Here is a 27,071-nt window from a genome sequence, read left to right on the forward strand (position 1 = left end):
TTTACGCAGGCCTCTCACTGTTGTGGCTTCTCCCGTTGCGGAGCACAGGCTCCGGACGCGCACGCTCAGCGGCCATGGCTCATGGGCCCAGCCGCTCCGCGGCATGTGGGATCTTCCCGGACCGGGGCACGAACCCGTGTCCCCTGCATCGGCAGGCGGACTCTCAACCACTGTGCCACCAGGGAAGCCCCCATAAGATCCATTTTAGTAATCACTTCCTCCAGATGATTTCCAAATGCTGCATCTTAGCTCACGTTGACTGCGTGCCCCTCCTCTGTGGTCCCATGACACTTTGTATACATCTTTTTTTAAATCACTTTACTTGCCACATTGTTCTAAAATGATCTGGAATGGCTCTGTTTCCCCTACTAGATTATGAACTTCCTGAGCATAGGACCATGTCTTATTCATTTCTGTAATCTTGGCTGCAACCAAACATAAATCAATGACTTCATTTGGGTTCTGATTCTCCCAATCCCTCCCCTTCACTGATCGCAGTAAGCCAGCCATGATGATTTATGACTTGTGACTGAAAGACAGAGATGGGAAATAGTCCCATTTCAAGGCTGATTTCAACTCAAGTTAATTACCAGAGAGTTACAGATTCTCAGACTTAGGAGAGCAATTCCAGGTAATCTAGTTCCGCTACCCACCTGGCACTTGGATACCCTTCTTCAACATTTCTACAAGTTGTCGGGTTATGGAGTCCTTCAAGTGTGGTGTAATGGTGCTAGGAGTGTGAGGAAACCTCAGTTCACTGGAGGCTTCCTCTTTCTACCCTCCTCTTTCAGGATGTTCTGTGAGAAAATAATGAAGTAAGAAGTTATTTGTAGTAGAACACACGTCTCTACGTACATGTACACACACATACACAGGATACGTTTAAATCTGTAAATTGCCTAAGATGATGAACAGAAGGCTATTACCTAAAATGTTAAACATAAGTTAGGGACTGAGATAGTACTCAGAGAGAAGATTATTTGTAATTTGAAGTTAAAACCATCTGTCAAATCAAGAGGTTCAGAGTCAAAAGCATATGGGTAGGTAGGTAGACTCCATAGATGGACGGCAGGGGACAAGAACCCACCTGGGCAAGGGACTGCCAGCTGGAACCGGCACTCTGGACACCAGTCTAGCTCTACAAGAAGAAGAAGGGACTGAGCTTGAAGCAGAAGCTTCAGGTACCACTTTGTCTCAGAGTTTTGTGAGGTACACCTTACTAACTTATGCATATCCGAGTTGAACTCAATGTGCTCGAGCTGCTTAAGCTTGCATTTTACAATTTTACATGAGTGAAGAGGTTCTCTCTCCTTATCTTTTTTTTTTTGCTTGCTCGTCTTATAGGAAATAGAGATTTATCTGTGGGTGGGCAGAATAACAAACTCAAATAATTCTTTAAATTCTGTCTTTGCCACTTGTTCTTAATTCTAAGTAGTTTGGGAGTAAAAGCTATTACAAAGAAAGGTATTAAAATGTTTAAAAGTGGAAAACTTACTTTGTCCAGAAGTCATTCAGTCCATCCTGGTATAGCCTCTTTGGTGGCTATTCCCTTGGTTGAGTTGAAGTCTGTCTTTCTATGGCTTCCACTCATTGATCCTAGTTCTAACCCAGGACCACATGGAACAAATCCAAATGATCTGTCACATTATGGTCCCTGAATACCCTGAGGCAGTTTGCTTGTGAGATCAGAAGTCACTGAACTCATGAACATTGTGTGCTTAGCACAGTGCTGGCTCATGATAGCGCCTCATAACTAGTAGTTGTTATTATTTGTTGTACTATCACACTGCCTGTGAACCATTTCTTCCTTCATAAGCCAAGCCCTTTTAGGAAAGTTATTCACTGATGTCATAGAATTAACCAAAGCAGAGGTCCCCACTTAATTACATCAATAATTTTACTGTAAATGTCAGGCACCAGGGTGCTGGGCAACTGGAGATGTCCTTCCTCTACCCTCCACTACCTGCACCTTACCTTCATTAAGCAGCAAATCATCCTTGAAGACTTGGCTCAAGTTATTTCCTCTTTGAATCTCTTTCCCCCCATCCAAGGAGAACTGACCACTCCATTTCTTCCCTTGATTTGAGACTGAATACTGTCTGTATTTCTTTTTGATTCCCCTCATTGCCCCCCACTATCTAGAATACTGAACTACTCTTGGAATCTGTGGTGTCAAGCAGAATGCCTGGAACACAGCATGTGGTAAATATTTATTAAAGGAATGATAACATTTGGAGGTATCAGGTTATACAATATTTATTCACTCAATATTCATGCCATATTATCTTTACTTAAGTAAAAATACTTTTCCAATCATGTCACTTAGAGATCATTTCACCCACTCTTCACCCACCCACCCACTGGGCCACCAGTCTCTTGCCTCTCTCTTCAGCAATGATGAGGTGGATATCTTTTCTTTGGGGAAGAGAAATCCGTATTTTGTTGCCTTTGCCAATAACAAAAATGTTGGAGAGCCAGGTGGCAAAGTTGTTGCCATTGGCATCTTTCACAGGAACCACATCAAAAGAACCAGTGTGTCTCTCTCTGTTGGTGATCATACCAGTTCTTCCCAGGTTAGCACCTCTGGTCACCAGACACAGGGTACCAGTGTCAAACTTGAAGAAGTTGGTGGTTTGCCACTTTCCAAACCAATCTGAATGGTGTTGTTCACTTTGATGAGGGAATCAGGGTAGCAGATTGTGGAAGCATTATGGGTAACCAGATGAGGGATTCCTTTTATGCACACAGAGATCTTTCTCACTTTGCACAACTTGTACTTGGCCTTCTTAAGTGTAATACGATGAACAGCTAAGCCACCCTTGGTGTCATAGATCAGATGGAAATTCTCTCAGTCTAGTCAACGCTGATGATGTTCATAAATTCAGCAGAGTAGGTTATATCATTTTGGACCTTGCCATCAATCTTAATGAACTGCTGCATGCAGATCTTTACTTCATCTCCTGTTAGGGCATACTTAAACCTGTTCCTTAGGAAAATGATGAGAAGGAGACATTTTCTCAGCTTGTGGAGACTTGTAGATGAACAAGGAGCAAACACACTGACCAGTTTATCCACCATCCAATGCTTTGGAGCTGCTACACTCTTCAGATGCTTCTTGGGACCAAGGTCCATGGCATGAAAAGAGGACCACCTTCTTCCAGTGCATTGATAAAGTAGCTAAGGTAAAAAATTTTTAGAGTTGGATAAATTTTAAAGATTTCTCCATGCCTCATTCCTCCATTTCAGTGGTTCTCAACCTTGACTTCATATTGGAAAGTACTGGGGAGTTTTAAAAACTCCTGAGGACTGAGTCCTACCCACAAAGATTCTCATGTAATTAAAGAATTACATGTGTGTAATTACCCAGAAACCCGGCAGCTTAAAACGGCAACTGATTTATCATGTCTGTGATTCTGAGGAGCAGGGCAGGGCTCAGCTGGGGAATTCCTCCGTTCCAAGCGACATTGCTTGAGGTCACTCAGAGGTAATCAGCTGGAGGTTAGGCCGCTCTGGAGGATCAAAGACAGACTCACTCACATGTCTGGCTCCTGCAGGGATTCTTGGACCATCAGGATCAGCCAGGTCTGTCAACCAGAGCACCTACATGTGGCCTCTCCTGTTAGGGTCTCAAGGCATTAGGGCTAGGACAGCCTCCTCCCCTCCTCCTTCTTATTCCTCTGCCTTTCCCTATTCTATTTTTTTTTTGGGGATCGCGGGCCTCTCACTCTTGTGGCCTCTCCCTTTGCGGAGCACAGGCTCCGGACGCACAGGCTCAGCGGCCATGGCTCACAGGCCCAGCCGCTCTGCGGCATGTGGGATCCTCCCAGACAAGGGTACGAACCCACGTCCCCTGCATCGGCAGGCAGACTCTCAACCACTGCGCCACCAGGGACGCCCCATTGTGGTTTTGATATACATTTTCCTAATGACTAATGATGTTGAACATTTTTTGATATGCTTATTGGCCATTTGTATATCTTCTTTGGAGAAATGTTTATTCAAGTCTTCTGCCCACTTTTAAATTGAGTTATTTTGTTTTTAAGTTGTATATTTGGACTTCTTACATGCCAGATCATGGTGTTCAGAAAGAGGTTTCTAAGAGACCCAGGTGGAAGCTGCAAGACTTCCTATGACTTAGCTTTAGAAGTCCTAGGACCTCACTTCTGCTGTATTTTATAGGTCACACAGGCCATCGAAGTCAGCCCAGATTCCAGGGGAGGGCTAGCAAAAAATGTGTGGCCATCTTTAATCCAACAGAGTACAGTATTAAAATTAACTAAAACAATTCAATTGTTTGAATAACAATAATAATGAATGCTGCTACAACTTTGGATTAATATGGCTTATTTTCTTCTGAGGTCTTGAAGTGCTTTCACCCATAAAAACCTTCACCATGGGATTTTTACACATTTTAGAGATCTTTAATTATGATATAGAGCACAGTTACTTGATTTTTAAAATCACTTAGCTGATTTGCTTTTATAATGATGGGATGAGGCAGGAGACTTGGGTTTCAATTTTGGCCCTGTCATTAACTGCCCAACTGGCCTCTCTTGGGGGATGAGCTAGATGTCCTCTAACTTCTTTTCTAGCTTGGATACAGTATTGTTTTTAAGAAGGAAGGTGAATTGATCAAGAATTAGGATGTAGAAAATGTCTAAGTACAGGGCAGTTTGTTGCCTAGAAATATTCCCATGTGTCATTTATTCACTATGACAGAGAAGTAACTTCAGCTTAATGACAATTATTATAATAAGATTTAAAAATAATATCAGCAAACGTACATACACAGTTATGATAGGAGCTGAAGGGGGGCTGAAGAAATGTCTTGGAGCCTTGAGGCAGAAGGGCAAGAAGATAAGACATAGAGCAGTTCACAGGTCAGCCAGGTGCAAAGGCACAAGGAATATGGCTTTCTAGATCAAAGTCTTTGTCTACGAGTGGTATATAGCAAGAAGATCTGCAAACAATGGCTAAGTCCATAAGACAAAATATGCAGCAATAGGGTAGTGTTGGGATGAGAAGAAAAGGCACCGAGCATTTGTAGTGTGTGTCTTTTAAATGCCAAGTGCAGGGCTGGTGTTTTATATTGAACTCATTTAAAAATTTTTTTTATTGAAGTATAGTTGATTTACAGTGTGGTGTTTAGTTTCTACTGTACAGCAAAGTGACTCAGTTTTATATATATATATATATATATATATATATATATATATACACACATATATATATACACATACATATATATATATATTTTCGTATTCTTTTCCATTACGGTTTATCACAGTATAGTGAATATAGTTCTTCATGCTATACAGTAGGATCTTGTTGTTTATCCATCCTATATATAATAGTTTACATCTGCTAATCCCAAACTCCCAATACTTCCCTTCCACATCCCCCCCTCTTTGGCAACCACAGTCTGTTCTCTATGTCTGTGAGCCTGTTTCTGTTTTATAGATAGGTTCATTTGTGTCACATTTTAGATTCCACATATAAGTGATATCATATGGTTTGTCTTTCTCTTTCTGACTTATTTCGCTTAGTATGATAATCTACAGATCCAGCATGTTGCTGCAAATGGCATTATTTCATTCTTTTTAATGGCTGTATACTGTACTCATTTGATTTTCACAGGCAACTGCATGAGTAAGCATTACTTTCCGCTACTTCCTGTTTTACAAATGAGGAAACTGATGCTCAGCATTCTGCGCATGGTCCCACAGCTAAAGCCCTTGGAGATACCAAAGGTCATGTTTTTCCTGCATCAAGCTGCCTGCAATAGGCCAAGACACCATATTTACAGGAGAACACTGTTTGGAAGAAATTCTTACTAGTAGATGCAGTCTTCCCAACCTTAGAATGTAATCACCATCAGTTTTATAGCTCCTCTTTGAAAGTGAAGAGAATATATCCTCTCAAGCTTGATTTGGAGGATCACTCACTAGCTGTTTCTGATTACTTGCAAGGTTCTTCACTATCATCTGATTACTTCATGTAGAGAAAAATGATCCTTAATAGAAGAGATAATTTTAGTAATTTAAGTAAGTTAGTTCTTTTAAAAGTATGAAATTTATGGGTGGATCTCAAGGACATTTGTACTGAGTCTTGAGCAGATGAGTTTCCTGTTCTTCCCCTATGCGGTGAGAACCCCTGCTTTGTATTCATGCAGGATCTCAGGCCCATAGGTTTTCATAGCTCTCCCCTAGGGCAAGGGGCTTTTATTTCTACCCTTTTCCCAGAAGCGGTGGATCTTTGCCTGGGTCCCTGCATGGCAGGCTTTGCTACTCTCTTTCTGCCCCTTAGCTTCTCAAAGCCTTTGCTTTATATGAGAGAAGGTTGTGGGGAAGTGGGCTGTGATCAGTGGGAGACGATCATTACCTGCAATACCTGAGCCCCCAAAGGGGACTCTCTTCTTCCTCCTGCTCTTCCCCCAATCTTTCTTGTGATCACCTGGTGGATAAGAGCTTGGGAATAAGTGCAATGTTCCTTGAAGAAGTCTGGGGTTCCCGTTAATTCTAAACTGATACACCAGCCCATATTTGGCCTTTAAGAATTTGTTAAAAGTTTAGCTGTTTTCTTCTTACCTACCTTAATGGTGGCCAATCCTTCCTTCCATGCTGTGCCAAAGGTAAATTTTATATGTTCTCTTTTTTCCTTGGAGGGCTTTTTAACTCTTTGGAATTTAGTTCATTTAGTGGCCTTGTGTACTCAGGTCTCTAATGGATTCAAAATATTATGATTTTGTAGATTATCTGGCTTTTTCGTGTTCTTAGGATAAGAGTGATGTTCTCTTGAAGCTTTATAGATCCTAAGCAGAAGTGGAACTCTAGATGGTATTTTAAAAATCCTCTGTATTATGGAAATTTTCAAACATTTAAAGAGGTAGAGAGAAGAGTAAGTACTCACCACCCAGCTTCTGCAAGAATTTATCACTGACATTCTTCCATATCAATACTTACACATCTACTTCATTATTTTTAGTAGCAGAATAGTATTGTATAGTATCAAAATACTTTAGTTTATATAACCATTTCCACACTGATGGCTAGTTATCTCTAACTAATAATAATATTGCATCAAACATTTTTTCGTACATGTTTCTTTGTGTTCCAGTTTATTATTTGGGATGAATTCCTAAAAGTGAATTCAATGGGTCAAAGGTTATGCATAGTTTACATTTTGATAATGTCAAATTATCGTTCAAAAAATCTGTACCAATTATATTCCCACCAAACATTGTATGAGTGGCACCAAAAATCTTTATGTAACTTAAAAATCTGAAGCTACTTACTCTAAAGAAAATGATAAAGCAATTAAGTTTCCAGTTTGATCTATTGAAAGACATTCTCACCATAAAAGCCTATTTGTCATTGAAAAAGAAGGAAGTAAATATTGGTCTTTATTCTTTTAGTCTAGTATTTACAGCTGAAGCTATTTGCTATTTAAATGCAATTCACCAAAATTTAGTGCTTACCACATGAACAACACTTCTGTTTTCTATTAGCTCCTTATCCTTTTATATCAGTGACTTTAGTAATGGCCCTGATGATGTAGCTCATAAGTAAAGAATGTGCGTAACTCTTGGAATTAAAGGAAAAGTGGCTAAATGACATTCTGTAGCTTCCAGTTTAAAAAAAGAGAAAAACATCAAACACAGATTTGCTTAAATTCTTATACTTCTGATTATTTTAAATTCTAGCACCTCATATGTAAGTTTTTTTCATTCAAAAATATTTATATTTAGATCCTATAGTATGCAAGTGTATTCTGCTATGTACTGAGAAGAGTAAACATTAGCTATGGTTCCTTTTTCTAAGAACTTTTATACATATACTTATGTATATTTAGAGGAATCTATCCATCTATTCATCCATCCATCTAGTCATCCACTATTCATTCAATGAACATGTGTCTCTAGTGTCTATTCTGTTGTAATAATGCAGTGGGAACTCACAGTTGAATAAAAGATGGTCCCTGTCTTTAAGGAAGGACAATCAGTGAGAGAAATAGACATGCTCATGTCGTACTAGGGGATTAGAGAAGGCTTTCCAAGAGAGGTGGAATTACAGATGTTTGAAGAATATATAGGATTTCAACAGAGAGTGTAAGAGACAGATCAGTCCAGGTTGAGGAAATATATGTTGGGCAAAGGCATGAAGGTGCAGAAGTGCATTGGAGAACAGGTTGGAAGGGGAGGTTGAGTGATACAGCAGATGCTGAAATTGAAATTTGAAAGAAGTTGGCTAGGATCAGTTAGGATAAATAGCATCATTGTGGGTAACAATGGTTAGAGAAGAATTTGTGGAGAAGGAGGAAGTACTTCCTAGGCAGACTGTAGGGGGAAAAAACACGAGAGAAAACAATATGAGTGTAGCTTTGAGTTGACCAGGAGCCTAGTGTTCTTAGGGGGAAAATGAATGCATATATGTTGGAAACCGGAAGTGTCTAACATTGTATCACCTTCTTTCCTGCTTCAGGGTTTTCACATGGGCTATTTTCTCTGTCAGGAATCCTCTTTACCTATAACAGAGTGCTTTTGGTCGCCATTAATAAAAAACCCAAGACGAATGGACCAGAAGCTGGTTTGGTCTACAGTTCATAATACTATCAGGGCTCTGTTTCACTGTGATAATTCTGGTTCTTCCCTATCCTGTGTGTTGGCTTTATTTTCAAGCTGGCTTTTCTCATGGTAGAGAGACGGCTGCCACTAGCTCCCAGGCTACATGTTCTTGTTTACATCCAGGAAGAGAAAACAGCTCTTTCCCTTTCACCTTCAAACAGAAGTCCTAACTTTCATTCCGATTAATCCAACTTGGGTCACATGCCCATGATGAACCAATTACTTCAACCTGAATGAAGTCTGGCATGAACTGCTTGGCTTAAGCTAGTCCAACTCTGAACCAATCACTATGGCAAGAAGATTTGACTGGACCAATCTGGGCCCAGTCCTTGAGATGGGGGAGGGCTCTATACCAGCCCAAACCTGTGGCTAGTGTACTATGTGTGTAGGGGTATGCGGGGTGAGGGGTATGGAGAGAAGCAATCACAAAGTCTACTGCATTGCTCCACTAGATTACCTAGCTGACTCATATTCTTTCTTTAGTTCTTACCTTAAATGTCGGGTTTGCAGAGAGGCTTTCCCTGATCTCTCAAACTAAATTAGAATCTTCCTCGTCTAACGCATGGACCTCTCTAATTTTCATAAAACTTATCACCTTTAAGTGATACACCTATTTGTGCATTTATTTGTTAAAAGTCTGGTTCCTCCACTAGACTCTAAGCTATATGAGAGCAGGGACCTTGAATTTTTCTTAGCATAGGTCCCTAGCTGGCACATAATAGGCACTCTATGAAAAAGTGTGAAGTGAATGAATGGATTCATCTCAACTCCTATTCAATAAGGAGAAATCTTACTTTGATCAGCTTCAAAATTGCTATTGTACAGGCAGGGGAAACATAAAAGTGAAATTAAGCTTAGAGCTTTGTTACAATGTGATCGAAAACTGGTAAGTATCACCTGCAACAGATAAGGTATTCCAAGAATTACATGGTTTAAAAGACTCACTGTTATTGTAAATGACACTGTCAAATGCCAGTTTTGCATAAAAAGTCTTGTCATTTGTAATAATATTCGTTCCTACTTTCTTTTATAATCAAGATTATATCTCACAGCAGAGCAAATTTTAAATACACTTACACAGACCAGAACTATCTTGCTTTTCTTATAATAAATTATCTGCATCAGAAATGCACAATCAGGGCTTCCCTGGTGGCGCAGTGGTTAAGAATCTGCCTGCCAATGCAGGGAACACGGGTTCGAGCCCTGGTCCAGGAAGATCCCACATGCTGCAGAGCAACTAAGCCCGTGTGCCACAACTACTGAGCCTGTGTTCTAGAGCCCGCGAGCCACAACTACCGAGCCCACGTGCCACAACTACTGAAGCCCATGCACCTATAGCCTGTGCTCCACAACAAGAGAAGCCACCACAATCAGAAGCCCACACACTGCAACGAAGAGTAACCCCCACTTCCCGCAGCTAGAGAAAGCCCGCACGTGGCAATGGAGACCCAACGCAGCCAAAAATAAAATTAAAAAAAAAAAAAGAAATGCACAGTCGTGGAACCGGGGCTATAAAGAGGCTTTTATATGTGCTAAAGAAATGATTATAAGCCAGTAGAACTGCTGTCATTCAAAATATACATTTTGACTCCTGACTGTTTCAAAATTTATTTTCATATTAATTTTGGTACAGTTTTCAATTAGAGGGATTTAGGAAAAATCAAGTTTCAACAGTTTGAAATATTCATTTCATGAAGTGTAGGTCTACTCTATCTATCAAACCTCAGCATCTGGTTAAAGATGTTTGGAAAATCCACCTATAGAGCATTTATAAAATTTGGTCAAATTAATTGGACAGCCTTAACATTACTATTTCCTCTGCTTTCGGTGGGAATTCTCATAGTTGTTTTGGTCCTGAATAAACACTGAAGTGTTTTCATGACCACACTAACTAGTTATTGATTTTATCACTTTTTAACATAAACATATTTTTGCATTGTTATGTAGAAACAACCAAAGTATCGTATGTTTAGACTCCTATTAGAATATGTGAAGAAATTTATATTTAATTTGATTTCATCATAGTCTTTTATCCATTCTTAACTTATTCTGGGTTTATAGGGCCTGAAATTTTCAACTCAGTAGTAGTAATATGGAAATTAAAGATTTAAGTAGTATTTGTTCCATAGGAAATCTAAAATCAGCGTTTGGTAGGGTGGATGTGGGCTAATCTATTTAGTATAAAAACTTTACTTTGTTAGGCAATCTCTGCGAGTAGCACTCATTCGAGAAAATAAATTGTCAATTCAAATCATCTCCTCCTCCCCTTCACCCATTATTTGCCCTTATTGACTATTGATTATTTCTTATATATGATACTGATTAAAATTTATAAGAATCTCATTATATGAAGAAATAAAGAAAATATGTACAATTAAAGAACTAAAAGGCCCTCACATGACAACAAGGCATATTTGTTAGATCATGCAAGACACAGGTAAGATGGATTTTTATGTGGCTTCAGGGTCTATTGGCATTTTCTTTTGTGGGTCACATTTACATCACAGTCTTATTTTGTTCTGCTCTTGAAAACATTTTAGACATGTTTGAAATCATTACACCCTTCACAAAACTGAAACAGGAAATAGACTTTTCTATGAAATATTTCATTTTTTGAGAAGCTCCTGGCTGTTTCCCAAATCTAAGTTGGGTTTTTAATATCCCACTAAGAAAACCAGCTCGCCCTGGTGAGATGAAAATAGACAGTAGGCCAGCTGTGTCCCAGTCCTATTTCAACAGGAGCTTGGGATGACTGCCCAAGATTTCCGTGTCTCCGTTTCTTCATCTGTAAAATGCTTTGTAGAGGTGCTCAGTGTTTGTTGAATGAACAAATGAAATAATAAGAACCAACACTTACTGAATGCTCGCCACAGGGGCTAGGCACTTTACACGCATTATCACACTGAAGCCCTATGAAGTAGATGCTGTTATTAACTCTATTTTATAGAGGAGAAAGGAGCTTAATTAACTGGTCCAAAGTCACACAGCTAGCAATGTGTGAAATTTGAATCCAGGCCATCTAAACCCAGTGCCTGTGTTTTAAACATGCTACGTCTGAGTCTTCCCCAGGTTCCAGGAGCAGAACATCAGCTAAAGGCAACTAACAGCACCCCAGCTATCCTCTGCCTTGTGAACCCATGTCTGTGCTGTGTTGTGTTATACCACAGAAGAAGAATTTGGCAGGGCTGGAATCTCTCACCATGTGGTGTCAGTAATTTTGGGTGCAGAGAAACTCCTTTACCTTTTGTGTCTTGAAGATTGCATAACTAAGATCCTTCTAAACCAAAGAGACAGAGTAATTGACCTCAAAATATGTACTGCCCTTTGATCCCTCTGGGGGTAAGTGAGGAACAGAGAGCTAAGTAATACTGCCATCTCTTTCAGTAATCTCAATATAACTCTCTCAAAAAGAAACTCGACACCTGGCAGAACAAATGGCCAATGGGTGCTTCAGATCCAGATGGTGGTGGTTGGAAATTTGGAGAAGGAGACCCCACTACAGTTTATCGAAGACACAGAGTATCCTAATTAATATTTAGAAAGTGTATACTTGGACATGGAGGTTGAGTTTATATGACTCTGAAAACCTTCATTTCATTTTGAAAACAGTCAGTGCCACAGAGTGACCTGACTATGTGTAGTTTGAGATGAGATTCTACACTTTTCCTTATGGCTTAGAAATACATTTTTGTTTTGGAATCCTATTGAAATCTGATTTATATAGTGAACACATTCTGGGGCATAAACTGAGTATTTTACCAAGCTGAAGTTAAGTAAGAGTGACTCCAGTCATGGGTGTCAAGGGTGTGCTGAGGCAGAGCTAACCCTGTATGTCTTGAACAAAATTGGAGATGCTACTGCACGTGTGAAAGGTCAAGGGGAACTCACAATCTATTAGGTCAGGCATGAGAAACAGATAGCACAACCAAGCAAATCTGTATCTTTCCTAATCTATTTTTAAAATTTCTTTTAAAAAATGCAGTTTGGTTGAGAGGAAGAGAACAGAGAGACTACCCCAATGTACAAGTAGGAGAGAGAGGCACGGAGTGGAGGAGAGAACTGTAAAGAAAACGGAAGTGGATTTTTGTTTTCTTAACCAGAATCACATACCTAAAGAGACTAATGCTTCATAAACTCTCAAAAGTACTTACCAAAACACAGAACACATTTTAAATGCCCAACTCTGCAAAAACAAACCCCCCCCAAACTATTAAGACTGTGATATAAGCCAGTAGGCAGCAAAATACTCTGTTAATTTTGGAAGCCTACCTTATGTCATTGGAACACAGCAGAATGCTGTTTTAATGGCTCTCTTAGCGTACCCTGCGGTGTTTTGAGTGTTGGATGACACAGTATCTTTCTGGTGTAATTGCGCATTTCCTTGCTTCCTTTCGTTTCTATCTGTCAGAATAGAAGTATTCTAATGTTATGCACATATATATATATATATATACATATATATATAAATTTAATGGTTTAATAATGGAACAATTTAGTCTGCTCCAAACATTTTTAAAACTCGAAGCAAAGCATACATAAAATATTTTTAAATTTTTCCATAGGAAACTTTAAAAACAGTTTTCTGTGTTAATAATTTAGCTTCTAAATTAGATTCAGGGAGAGAGGTTTTAAGGTGGTTATTCAAACCATGTACAATGCATAATTATTAAAATGGATGTAAAAAATAGAGGTAACTAGCTCTGAAGAAATGAGTTAAATTATGTTAAAAAAACCAGTAAATGGCATTAAATCATTAACTTGTAAAACTGAGTACCATAAATGTTAAATGTACACTTAAGATATCTTAGCACAATAACCTGTATTTACGGAAAGTACTTTTCCTTGTAGAAAATATCTGAAGAGCTGCACTTTAATCACTTAAAATACATTTATATGCATTTAAAATGATGTGTTTGTGGAATCAAAATCTATTAAGAAAACATCTGAATGTTTGATTATATATGTAATTTATTTATTAGGAAAAACTGAAAAAAAAAGATGAAATTGCTTAGCACACTTTAAGGCAATATTAATACTACTGAACTCAAGAATAAGGACAGAGGTCTTACTCATAACGTCGTGTAGACGAAGATTGTCTTCCCTTCTCTCCATAGGTCCTCTTATTTCCACATTAAACTTAAAGGAAATTCCTTTTTACAAGAACTTGAGGATAATGAAATATTATGATTAATTTAATATTCTGAGTAATGAAGACATTGCCACACATATGAAACTTTTAATCCTGGATCATACATTTCAAGGAAATAATAAGATGACTTTAATACTGAGACTGAGTCAAACATAACTACTGCGTTGTGCTTCAGAAGGCACTTTCATCTTGTGGAGTTGTAGGGCCATCTATAGGAACATGAATTATTGCCTATGACTACAAAGAACTCTGGTTATTTCGGTCTGGCTAGATAGGAGCTTATGGTTTTTTCTTCAATTCTCCTTTTGACTTCATATAAATAAAACTTTAAGTAAAATGGTTTTTAAAACTTTTCTTAATGGTCTTTTTACAGTACAATAGACTACTTCTTATGTTAGATGTTTTCTTCAAAACTAAAAGTCATGAAAGACTTGCAGTAACTTAAGTCCTATTTGTTAATTTACTTCTGATTTAATATACTACATCATCAACTAATATTAAAATATAAAATATAATATATATACTACATATATTAAGTCAGAAGTAAAAGTTTTTATCTATCAGGAAAATCAATGGAAAATTACATTTATAATGTGCATGACAGCATAATGCCCCAATTTAAGAAATAAGTTTAATTGGGACATCAGTGAGGGAGCATATCCTTTTGAACTTTTCAATTTCTGAGACTATGTACATGTATTACTGTTTCAAAAAAAAGAAAACAAAACAATATTTTATTAGGCTAGAACGGGGGCAATAATATTCTATTATTGTAGTGCAGGTAAAATGGCTTTTTCGGCCTTTAAAAAAATTTTTATTGGAGTATAGTTGATTTACAATGCTGTGTTAGTTTCAGGTGTACAGCAAAGTGAATCAGTTATACATATACATATATCCACTCGTTTTTAGATTCTTTTCCCATATAGGTCATTACAGAGTATTGAGTAGAGTTCCCTGTGCTATACAGTAGGTCCTTATTAGTTACCTATTTTATATATAGTGTTGTGTATACGTCAATCCCAATCTCCCAATTTATCCCTCCCTCCCCGTTTGCCCCCGGTAACCATAAGTTTGTTTTTTACATCTGTCATTCTATTTCTGTTTTGTAAATAAGTTTATTTACACCTAAAATGAAGTACTTTGCAGAGTGAGAATTATAATTTTTCTCCGTTCTCTCTCATTGCTATTTTCTGGTATTACTGTTTGACTTTCAGCTACTAAGTATGGCTATTTCTTTAAAAAGTAGTAAAAATCATTCATCTTATGAGAACATTGTGACTCAGATTAGAGAATCCTGAAAAAGTCCTTTAATGTTTAAAAACAAATGTATTACGTTAAAAAAGCATTATTATGTTGAGTTTAGAAAAATGTACTCAGAGGTCAGTTTCACTGTGGTTCTTTCAAAGAAATTTGACGTTTTCCTTATTGGAATATGTAGAAAACAGGTAGATGGCTGCAGGGGAGTTCATTTTCCCAGCTGACCTAATAAAACCACATAAATATCCACTTATGTTTTATTCATGGGAAGACACAGGACATGTACATTATTGTTGATTTAACCTGGAGTTTAGGACAAAAGGTAGAATCCAATAATCTGGTGTTTCTGTGGAATTGTGAAGGCAAAATAATATTAAATACTTGATTTTTTGTGCCAGAAGTTGAGATTTGGAAACTGATGACATCTTATCAATTTTTTTAATTGACCACCAGGCAGCCTAAGTAATGGCAGTCACATAATTCTCATTTGGTTATGTCTCCAAATTTATTAGTGGTTTTTAATAAAAATATTCTATAGACTCCACTAATGAGACGATTTTGTAAGATAACTCCTTATCTGCCTAGAGAATCTTGCTTGATTCCAAATGTTTAGCTAAGTACATATCATAGCAATAGTTCATTTTTATTGAGTGCTTACCATGTGCAAAACATTTTACGTGAGTTATCCCATTTAATCCTCACAAAAATCCTTATAATGTCGGCAATATTATTATTTGTACTTTACCAATAATGAAACTGAGACTCAGAGAAGCTAAGAAACTTGCCCAAGAACCTGTTCATATATGTCAGAAATGGTATTAATTCAGGTCTGTCTGAGTCTAAAATCTGAGCTCTTTCTATTATGCTATCATCAGACTCCAGATCTTACGTTCATAACCAATTACATAGACAATATTTTGTTAAAAATGCATAAATTTATTAAAGATTAAACACCTCTCAGGGCTTTGACAAATTGTCTTTAATTCATTGCATTAACAGATGGGCCACCTATTTCTTCTGAGGGTTGGTTTTGTTCCTGTACATCACTAATTCCGTTTTATGATCTATTGTTCCTTTTATATTTTCCAGGATTAGATTCTAATCTGTACTGTGATGTTCCAGATCTTTAAAAGTGACTTACATTATAAAGTATTTCACATTTCTAGTTTCTTGCTGATTTTGGGGGGAGTCATTTTCTTTACATCATTACACAAGACTCTCATTTTTTTTTTTTTTTTTTTTCTGTACGCGGGCCTCTCACCGCTGTGGCCTCTCCCATTGCGGAGCACAGGCTCCGGACGCACAGGCTCAGCGGTCATGGCTCACGGGTCCAGCCGCTCCGCGGCATGTAGGATCCTCCCGGACCGGGGCACAAACCCGTGTCCCCTGCATCGGCAGGCGGACTCTCAACCACTGCGCCACCAGGGAAGCCCCAAGATTCTCATTTTTATCCTTACACCCTTCTGTGATAAGGAACTAAATGTTAGGAAATGCTTCGGTCTATAAGATCGGTCTATAAGATACTACTCATTTAAAAAGAATTAAAATCTGAGTTTGTTTTCACAGTAAAATGATCAGTAATGCAGAGAAACTGCTTGTGATGAAGAAAGTAAATAAAAATAATAAAACAGCAATTAAATTTTACAGCGTCATCCCTGGGTACTCCCCCTTAAAATTTCTACTGCATTATTTTGCACTGATTCATCAGTCACTGTCACTGTTCTACAGTTTCATACACTCCTCTTTTGTCATCTCAACTACTTTATATTTTCACTGGAACATCTTCTAGGTTTTTGTTTTTGTTTTTTAGATTATGATCCTGAAGATCTTGGTATTATGAATAAATTAGCACTCAATAAATGCCTACTAAAAGAATGCTCAATCATTTATGTGTGAAAGGAAGAATTAACTCCATTAACTAAGAAATAGGATTTATTTATTTCTGAGTCAAAGAAACAAAATGGAATTAATACTTTTTTTTTTTTTTTTTTTGCGGTACGCGGGACTCTCACTGTTGTGGCCTCTCCCGTTGCTGAGCACAGGCTCCGGACGCGCAGGCTCAGCGGCCATGGCTCACGGGCCCAGCCGCTCCGCAGCATGTGGGATCCTCCCGGACCGGGGCACGAACCCGTGTCCCCTGCATCGGCAGGCGTACTCTCAACCACTGCACCACCAGGGAAGCCCAATACATTTTTATAATTATAAAATCCCAGTGTACTTTCAAAAACGTGTGCCTCCTTAAGAGCAAACACCAAAGGATTAATTTATCAACAGACTTAGCATTTTCATGGAAAAATCATGAGAAAGAAAAATGTTTATTAAATTTTATTAAGGCAAAGTCTTAGGCTACAGGGTGGGAGTAGATCACGGCTCTCCCTTGCCAGTTTTTTTAAGGGAAGTGGAAAGAGCATAGAAACCTTACAGTCTTTGGGCACAAGAGTATCACACTCTTCCTAAGAAGCTGCTAGAGTTTTGGTGTGTGGGCGTGTTATCCAGGCTACTAGTCCTTCATTAGCAACCCAAGAACGTTGGTTTTACTATGTAGTTTGTCTTTCTGTGTTAGATTTATTTGCGATCATTTGCCACCTATTATAGGCGCATATTATTTGGATCTAGACAATCTGGACTAAACCTTTTTCCATGAGAGGAAGTGAAGGTATAGAAAGATGAGTGCCAGAGCCCAGAGCATTTTTCTATTTAAATTCAATTTTTTCCCTTCTTGAGTCTGGTTTTGGGATACAAAATAAACACCGGGTGAAGCTAGCAATAAAACTTACCTCTACAGACCCCAGAAAATATTCATGGATTCTACTGGTACACGTTCGATTTATAATTTAGACATAAATTTTGTTTTGGTTGATGACTGAAGTAAGGTCTTCTGCAAAGGGCCCAGGATATTCCTGACTCCTACAGCTGCCCCCTCTCACACCACCAAAGTACTTGCTGAATTTCCTGAAGCTGGGACAGCAATTAGACCCATAAAAATGAAGTTCATTAATGAAAGCTAATTGAAAATTAATTCACCGCGACGCCAGGGAAGAGCTTGTATTTAAAATGTTGTGTTGTTAGCGAGCGAGTCTCTCATCATGAGAGCATGGCAAAAGACTTCAGAATGACGCATAGGTTAATGAGGTGGTGAAGCCTCAGAAGAACAAACTCCTGTAACATTGAAATAGCCACCAGGCTTAAAACGGCTGCCTTGCCCCTCCCTCTGACTTCCCTTTCTGCCTCATTCCGCCTACTTGTTTCACCGTCACTGGACAGAGCAGACCCCATGTTGTTATCCCTTCCCCCAACAAGTCTTTCCTAGAAGTGAAATTCCACAATAATCTCCAAGTTTTGATTACTAACTGTGAATTTTGCAAATGCCACTTTATCTACTCTACAGACCCTAAGGAATACACTTTTTCATTTTTAAAATATTTATTATGGAACATTTCAAATCTATATAAGAGAGAAAATGAAACCCCCTCACCTGGCTTCAACAGTTAGCTACCAGGAACCTATTTTAAACCATATTTTTGTAAACTTGAAAGAGCAAATATTTAGACTTACAGTATTTTCTTTCTTACAAAATAGATATTGTATCGTAATTAGCTTGCTTTTATTCTTTCTTTCTAATTCATCTAAAAAAATACTTGTTAAAAGTATTCTATGTGCAAGATGAAACTAAGAAGGATGGGGCATTTATTCCTTTTAAGATTCCACCTATATCTCTTCTAAAAAGTCATCTAGGATCCTCTTGAAGCATCTTTATATGCAGATAGTTTCTAATTGTATATTTATATTTATGGATTTTTTTTTCTTTGTTAGGTCTCAGCCCTCATTAACATTCGACTGTCTTTTGGGCACTCCAAGTGGGATTGTTCTCCATGAAAATATCTACATACATATTTTCACTTTGCTCTTAACACAATTCATAGCTATGCTAGTATTAAAAATATTGGTAAACCGGTATGTGAAAAAATCTGATGAATCACTGCCTTTCCTCTCTGTAGTATTATTTTATTACTTTTGAAAATGATAAATGAAGGGAAGAATTTTGAAGATAAGTCCTTTCTCTCCATTTCGTTGTTGCTAGAGTCAATTTGTATTTCCTTTATCGTCTGCTCTTTCAGCAAATCTCATCTCTCAGCTTGTCCAAAATTTATTATGCAAGTATTCAAGCTTCAGTCTCAATCCAAAGAAGATAATAAATACAATCTCTTTGTTATATCTCTTAGAAAGTTTTTAAGGAAGCTATTCAAAACTATCCAACTATTCTAGAAATCTTTAGTACATTCTTTCAAGATATGGAGTTTCCACATACTTTCACAGTAGAGCAGGGCCCTCTTAAAAATCCCTTCTTTCTTCACATCCTCCTGTGTATGTGAGTTTAATTTTTCACTTCTTACAACAAGTCATTTCAGAACAATTCTGCTTTAGTATCTCCTTTTTAGAATTTCTTTTTATATTTATATTTCCTCCCATATCACATCATTCTGATTTTCTCAACTAAATGGTTTAGGCAAATATATATTTATGGTATTGCTGTACTGTTATAATGATTTGAAATAGGAATTTTTTTTTTTTTTTTTGCGGTACACGGGCCTCTCACTTGTTGTGGCCTCTCCCGTTGCGGAGCACAGGCTCCGGATGCGCAGGCTCAGCGGCCACGGCTCACCGGCCCAGCAACTCCGCGGCATGTGGGATCTTCCCAGACCGGGGCACGAACCCGTGTCCCCTGCATCGGCAGGTGGACTCTCAACCACTGCGTCACCAGGGAAGCCCTGAAATAGGAAGTTTTTAAGAGGAAAAAAGGAAACTTGACAGAGTGAAAAGTTAAACAGCCTATGAAAACACCCAGCACTGCCCCAGGTGCCCTAAGAGATTGGTATTGGACTCTAACTGTGATTTTGTTATTTATTTAATTGCGAAGAAAAGGTCTTGTGTAATTCAGTTTTTAAAAGAAGGTTTGATGTAATACTAGTATCCACAACCTTCTTAGTACTAGAGCCAATTACAGTGGGAAAATGGAGACACGAAAAATACATGGATTATCGCAATTTGAATGCCTATATAATTTATCTGATATATTTGGTCAGATATTTTCCTCCTTTGACTGAATTTCTTCTGCATTTTACAGTCACTGATTGAAAGGAGTATTACATAGCCTATTTTGGGTTCCTGCCTTGCCCTGCTGTACAAGTATACTATGCGTGGTAAGAAACAATGTGATGAGTTAACAGGAATCATGCAACAGGAAAGGAAGTAGACTGTTTAACTGAAGGGATCCATTATGAGAGGAGCCCAAGACTGGATGCAAGAAGCAGCACATAAAGTTGTCTTCTCCTTCACAGAAATACGAGCTTACCCGCCGCACATGTACTAAATGAAACACATGCACACAACATTTCTTGAATTTGTGCACTAGTCTTTAGTTTTTAAAAGTCATACTCATTTTCTGTGCAGCAAGTTCCTTGGCAGTGGCCAATGAGGGGAATTTTAGGATGTGAGCAAAGTATTTGAATGACAGTATCAAAGAAAATTTGGCTGCTTTCCTTTATTAACGACCAGTCAATTAAATATCTCTAACTTTCCTTAGATAACTTACAATGGAGCTTATAGCTGAGACTTGATCTTGTAAAAAAAATTTTAACTGTAAAACCACCACCACAACAACAAAAGAATCCTTGGCTTAATTTGAGTTTGAGCATTTCAAAGCTGGTATTTGCAAACTCAGAAAAAAGAGCTTTTCATTAATCCATGATTTTGGAAACAGTTACTCTAACCCACAACTGCATACAAATACAAAAATCCTAATGGGACTATTTTCTTACTAAGCCTGTAACAGTTTACATTCACCTAATGGCCTGGGGTTATGAGCAAACTACTCAATTAGAGAATTTAGGCTGGTTGCCCACATATTTTAGAGCAAATTATCCCTTCACAAATGCAGAACGCCCTATATAAAACGCCTAACCAGTATTTTCTGTAAAAAAATACTATTCCCTAAATTCCCACCTTGAACCTACTAAGAATTTCCCTTTTTGCTAGGGCAAAGGTTTTATGGAAATATTTGTTTTTATATCACATACCTTACTGTTGGTCTTCCTGTGGGCTTGTGTTTTGACCTTAAAGCGGCTAAGAATTTATAATCAAAACACTTTTAATAAGATATTTCTTTCTAAGTACATTTGCTAAGTACTCAAGCTAAGAACCTTAAGTTAGAAGGTGCAGACTTCTGTCAATTCTTAGATAACAGATCTTCTGCTTGGGGGGTTAAATGAATTTCATGGTTATCCTTAACACTTACTATTTCTTCTTAGGCCTCTTTCATTTAAAAGGGGGTCGGTGCTTCCAATCGATAAACACCTATTAAAAGTTCTCCACCCTTTTATACTTGGCTGCTGGTCCTAATTGTCTGCAGATGGGTGGATCACTACATTTTTATTTCAAGGGTAGAGATTTGCAAAATGTAAACGAGCCTATTAAAAGTTATAAATCGAGACTCTCAACCTCCATTAAAGGGATCCATGTGTAAATGGGGATAGAACTCAATGTGAAAATGTCTTTTTGTAACAAACGTTTTCACCCACATCGAAGTAAGAGTGCATATTCCCACCAATGCATTACACATGTATTCAATACAAATAGTGCATTACTAGAGGGGTATTTAAAAATTTCTTGCAAAACTTGGAACTAAGGAAAATACGTGTTTGCAAAACATTATTTTTCCCTTTTATAATAGTTGATAGAGATGCCACATAACTTATCCTACATTATAAGTTTTCACTGGGTTGATCAGAAACAAAAACATTTTTTATATTTTATCCAACAAAATAAAAAATCAATACAATATAGACATATAGTACTTACAAATATTTTATTGCACTTACTATGAAATCTTAAAATGTGACTATTTTCAGTTCACCTACTAAATTATTATTTTCCATCCTGGTAAAATTCCTTTTTTAAAAACTAAACCTCAATTCTCAGTGTTGCTTGTGACTGAGAACTGAAATCTGAGCTAGTTGTTCTTGGCACTGTGGTGTTCTGGCTTATCTTGCCTGAGGGACTGACAGTTTATCTCAGATTCTACAGTTTCTTCCATCCTTCTTTCACTAGCATTTCCCCTTAGTCTTGCTTTTCATTAGCCCACCCTGATGGCTGATCATTTCTAATCTATAAATTAAGCAGAAGGAAAACACAAAAGTATGCTTCTTTTATCTCTGGAAATCAAACCCATCACAAACGCAATTTAGTTTGAGGTCTTTAGGTCCAAAATAAAATATTCCAAGTAGCACAAAATGTTGCTAGAATACCTGCACTTAAAAACTAGTCTGAGGGACTTCCCTGGTGGCGCAGTGGTTAATAATCCGCTTGACAATGCAGGGGACACAGGTTCGAGCCCCGGTCTGGGAAGATCCCACATGCTGCAGAGCAACTAAGCCCGTGTGCCACAACTACTGAGCCCACATCCCACAACTACTGAAGCCCACGCACCTAGAGCCTGTGCTCCGCAACAAGAGAAGCCACTGCGATGAGAAGCCCGCGCACAGCAAGGAAGAGTAGCCCCTGCTCTCTGCAACGAGAGAAAGCCTGCGCGTAGCAACGAAGACCCAACACAGCCAAAAATAAATAAATTAAAAAAACAAACAGACAAAAATAACCAGGCTGAGATACCTTGCAATGGAGGATATAATGGAATTGCTTCGGACTATTTTATTAACTTTGGCTTTGAGCCCCACAATCTGTACCCAGTAGTCAAATCAGGGTTTGAACATCTGAAAACTATATTTCCTTCATCCTTTCTCTAAATGCAATGCACAATTTATTTAATTTTAGGGGAATGGTGTTTTCCAGTTTTAATATACAGACTACAGTGACAATAATTCAGAGATGGCCCAATCTTTGAAACCGCATTTTCTTTTCTTATTTAACTTTTCTATGTGACAAAAAGGGAAGCAGAAGTTGGGTATCTAAATAGAAACAAAAAGACAATTTAAGTTACTCTCCTTCAGCTTACAAAAATACATTTACAACCTCTCAATAAAATTTTACTTTTAAAAGCCATTTAAATATTTGTTATCTTTTTCTGAGGAAAATAAGCTGATGCTTTTACATGTGGATCTCATTATGTGAAAACTGTCTAAACCTGCTATTGAACATAATCATATGAATTACGAACTGTGACTTTATTTCTTTTATAATCTTTGTAGTTTTTGCCGTTACTTTTACATGTCTATGTCTGGCATTATGTAGCTTTGAAACTACGCCAAAAATATTTATTGTCGTATATCTGGTATTCTCATACTATGTGGCTGAGTTTGGTTTCCAAGCTGGGTAAAACTTATTAGCAGATATAGTTCTTGGCATTTGTTTGAAAAAAATCGTATGTAATTTAGTACCCCTCCCCCCCCCGCCCCCGCCTGTAATACAACCTCTCGCACTCTTCAAAACATGTATGGAGTTGAAATTCCAGTGCTTGAGCTGTCTCTTTTTCCAACTTTGAGTAATTCTTCGGTTATAAAGCACATAAAATGGAACAAAATAACAACAACAAAAGAAAACAGAAAATAAAAGAACGACTTTAACTGCAAACCAGGACATTTTGAAATACTTGTATGGATGGTCTCTGTAAAATATTTCCCTAGTGTGCAAATCCTAAGAAGCTGGGGAAGGGTCTGAATGATACAGTGAAGTGCTAGTACTTTGTTACATGAACTAACAATAGTGATAAAAAGCAAAATATGTAAGAATAGTTTTTTTAGGAATCTCTGCAGCTTGACTAGTAAAATTCTTTAAAGGTGTATATTCAGTTCCTGCTCAGGCATAGCACAGTGTTCATGTAGTTCACTCTCAATACATCTTTGTCTACGTAAATAAGCTATTAGTATTATTTAAGATGTTTTTAAGGTATTAAAGCATATTTTCTAAGAGAAGGTAAAGTCATGACTCATACAAATATAAACACATATCAAATATCTAATTTAATGCATTGATTAATGAGGGAACCAGTAGAATGTTATCTGCATTTCAAAGGAGAATTCAAAGAACCACATACATGTGGGCAGTATGGAAAGCTAAAATACATTTACATATGATGCAAAACTGATCTACGCATAGAGCAATAATCAACTGCATTCTACTGGATATAATTTATTTGCATTTCTAAGGACAAGAATCATTTGTATTATCCATTTTCTATAATTTACAGAGTAGTGTATAAGAATACTTGCACCATGTACTTTAGATGGTAAAGATTTTAGTATTTGAAATTTAATATAAATTATTCTGTATTTATATATTCATGAATTTTTTTTTGGTCAACAAAATTTTTTTGAGTACCTATTATGTGTTAGGTATTGCATTTGATGCTGGAGATACAACAGTGATCAAAAGTAGCCATGGGGCTTCCCTGGTGGTGCAGTGGTTGAGAGTCCGCCTGCCGATGCAGGGGACATGGGTTTGTGCCCCGGTCCGGGAAGATCCCACATGCCGCGGAGCGGCTGGGCCCGTGAGCCATAGCCGCTGAGCCTGCGCGTCTGGAGCTTGTGCTCCGCAACGGGAGAGGCCACAACAGTGAGAGGCCCAAATACAGCAAAAAAAAAAAAAAAAAAAAGTAGCCCTCACAGATCTATAGTTTAGTGTAGGAGACAGCCATTAATCAAACAAGCACAAAAATAAATGTACAATTGTAACTGTGAGTAAAGCCACAGGGCCTCAGAGGAGTCTGCAGGGCTCCAAGAGGGTAAAATTTGTAGAATTTTACTTTAGCATCTCTAGTTCCTGATTTTTGTATTTATCAAAGGCAATATTTTAACTTAGAAACCTATTTTAAAAAAATTCTATCTTGCTGTGTTAATTACTCATTCAAAACCTAGTAATTCTGCAACACACAAATGTCTCATATTTACATACTTTAATATTATTGTAAAAAATACTGTGCAACATAAACTTCTGTGTTAATTTATTAATTAAGATTATAGAAGAGAATCACAGTTGGTTACACTTAGTAAAGTCAAAACTAAATCAGCTAATCTTTTGCCAGTTGCTTCTTCTGCAGTCCCTCTGCCTCCCCATACCCAAAGGCCCACACGGTTTTCCCTGTGGTTCAGCAACCAGTACCCTTGTTCAGAACAATTACATGCAATATTTTTGGGCCCCCAAAAGATGTCACTCTTCGGTGCTTTAGAATCCATGATATCTTGTATTTGGAAAGGCTCTAAGTACCTGTGGGTTACCCAGTGCTGAGGTGTCGCTGAGCACTTTTGTTGCCCATTCTCTCTATTAACTGTATTCCCTTTATCTTCAAAGATCCAATTAGAAGACTGCTTTTATGAAGCTTAATTTGATAATATACAAGATACAAATGCATGCACTTTTTGAACAAATTGTAGATATCCACATCACAAAAGCTAAATTTATGTATATGAATGTACCCCTAGCAACAGAAATACACATTTTCATTTGTTTGTTTGTTTTTTTCCCACAGTAGTGGTGATAACTGCTAGCTAAGTCATTCATACTTGTCCAAATACTCTTTTTGATCGTATGTGTGAAGCCACTGAAAATGATCCAGCACCTTTAACGCTTTACCTTGTGTCTTAGATTAGGTTTCCTAGAGGCAGATCATCAGATGAGGATTCATGTTCAAGTGATTTATTAAGAAAGTACTCTTGGGGGAAACCAAGAAGGGGATGTGGAAAGCAGGACAGGAAAGAGAAGACATCCAAGCAAGGATGAATCTCAGGCCAACTCCCATAGAGAGTAGCTTCAGCCTGTGCTTACATGGGAACTCTGAAATGTAAGTTATGCCTCAGAATCATCCTGACAGCAGAGGGTAAGGGGGCTGGTCTTTCATACTCCTGCACTCATCAGTTCCCCCTGGGTGAGGTAGAGTGGGGGGAGGTAAATTCCTAGAACTTTCCAGTGCTCCTAGAGCATCTTCTGAGAAACAGTCCAGTGTTTGACATTGGAAGCAGAAACACATAAAGAGGTAAAACGGGATCTGAGGCTATTGGGGAGAAACATCGTGGAAGGAAGGGGTAGTTACGGAGTTTGGGATTGACATGTACACATTGCTATATTTAAAAAGGATAACCAACAAGCACCTACTGTATAGCACAGGGAACTCTGCTCAATGTTATGTGGCAACCTGGATGGGAGGGGAGTCTGGGGGAGTATGGATACATGTACATGTATGGCTGAGTCGCTTTGCTGTGCACCTGAAACTATCACAACATCGTTAATCGGCTATACTCCAATATAAAAAAAAATATATATATATATTTGCCTTGAAATATTTTTTATTAAATATAATCATGTATATACATTGCATTGATAGGCAATTTTCCATTTTAATCGATTCTTTAGTTTTTGAATTTGTTACAACTCAATGAAAATTTGAAAATATTTTCTTTTTCTCTTTGTCCTGGAAAATAAAAAATTCTTTATATTTTAAAAAAAAACCCAAATCTACATTTTAAAAATATTTATTTGGCTGCATCAGGTCTTCACTGCGTCATGTGGGATCTTTTGTTGCATTGAGCAGGCTCTTCATTGTGGCGCATGGGCTTCTTTTTAGTTGTGGTACGAGGGCTCCAGAGCGGGTGGGCTCGGTAGTTGCAGCCCTCGGTAGTTGCAGCACACGAGCTTAGTAGCCCCATGGCATGTGGGGTCTCAGTTCCCCGACCAGGGATTGAACTTGCATCTGCATTGGAAGGTGGATTCTTAACCACTGGACCACCAGGGAAGTCTCAACGTTGATAGTGTTTGCAACTCCCTCTCTGGGCCCCCCGAAATCCATTCTCCTCTTCTTCATGGGCACATGGCTAGCCAGTCTCTCTTGCCAAGTGTGGCCCTGTAACTGTGTTCTCTTCATTGGAAAGGAGTGCAAGTGATGTGTGCCATTTCTGGGCCTGGGATAGCTTCATCCATACTGTCTTTCTCCTCTCTGCTGGCTGGAACTCTGGGTCACCCAGCTTATACTATAAAGATAGTGACAATGACCTAAGGTTTGATGATGCAACATGATGGAAGGACTGGCATCCCTGAATG

The 27,071-nt window shown here is 38.0% G+C and overlaps 1 pseudogene; it reads right to left on the reverse strand.

Annotated features, from left to right (window-relative positions):
• Nucleotides 1-2,345: 2,345 nt before the first annotated feature.
• Nucleotides 2,346-3,132, reverse strand: LOC132521763 (small ribosomal subunit protein eS4-like; annotated as a pseudogene).
• Nucleotides 3,133-27,071: the final 23,939 nt, after the last annotated feature.

The sequence above is a fragment of the Lagenorhynchus albirostris genome, chromosome 6 (assembly GCF_949774975.1).
Source record: "Lagenorhynchus albirostris chromosome 6, mLagAlb1.1, whole genome shotgun sequence".
Classification (NCBI taxonomy): Eukaryota; Metazoa; Chordata; class Mammalia; order Artiodactyla; family Delphinidae; genus Lagenorhynchus; species Lagenorhynchus albirostris.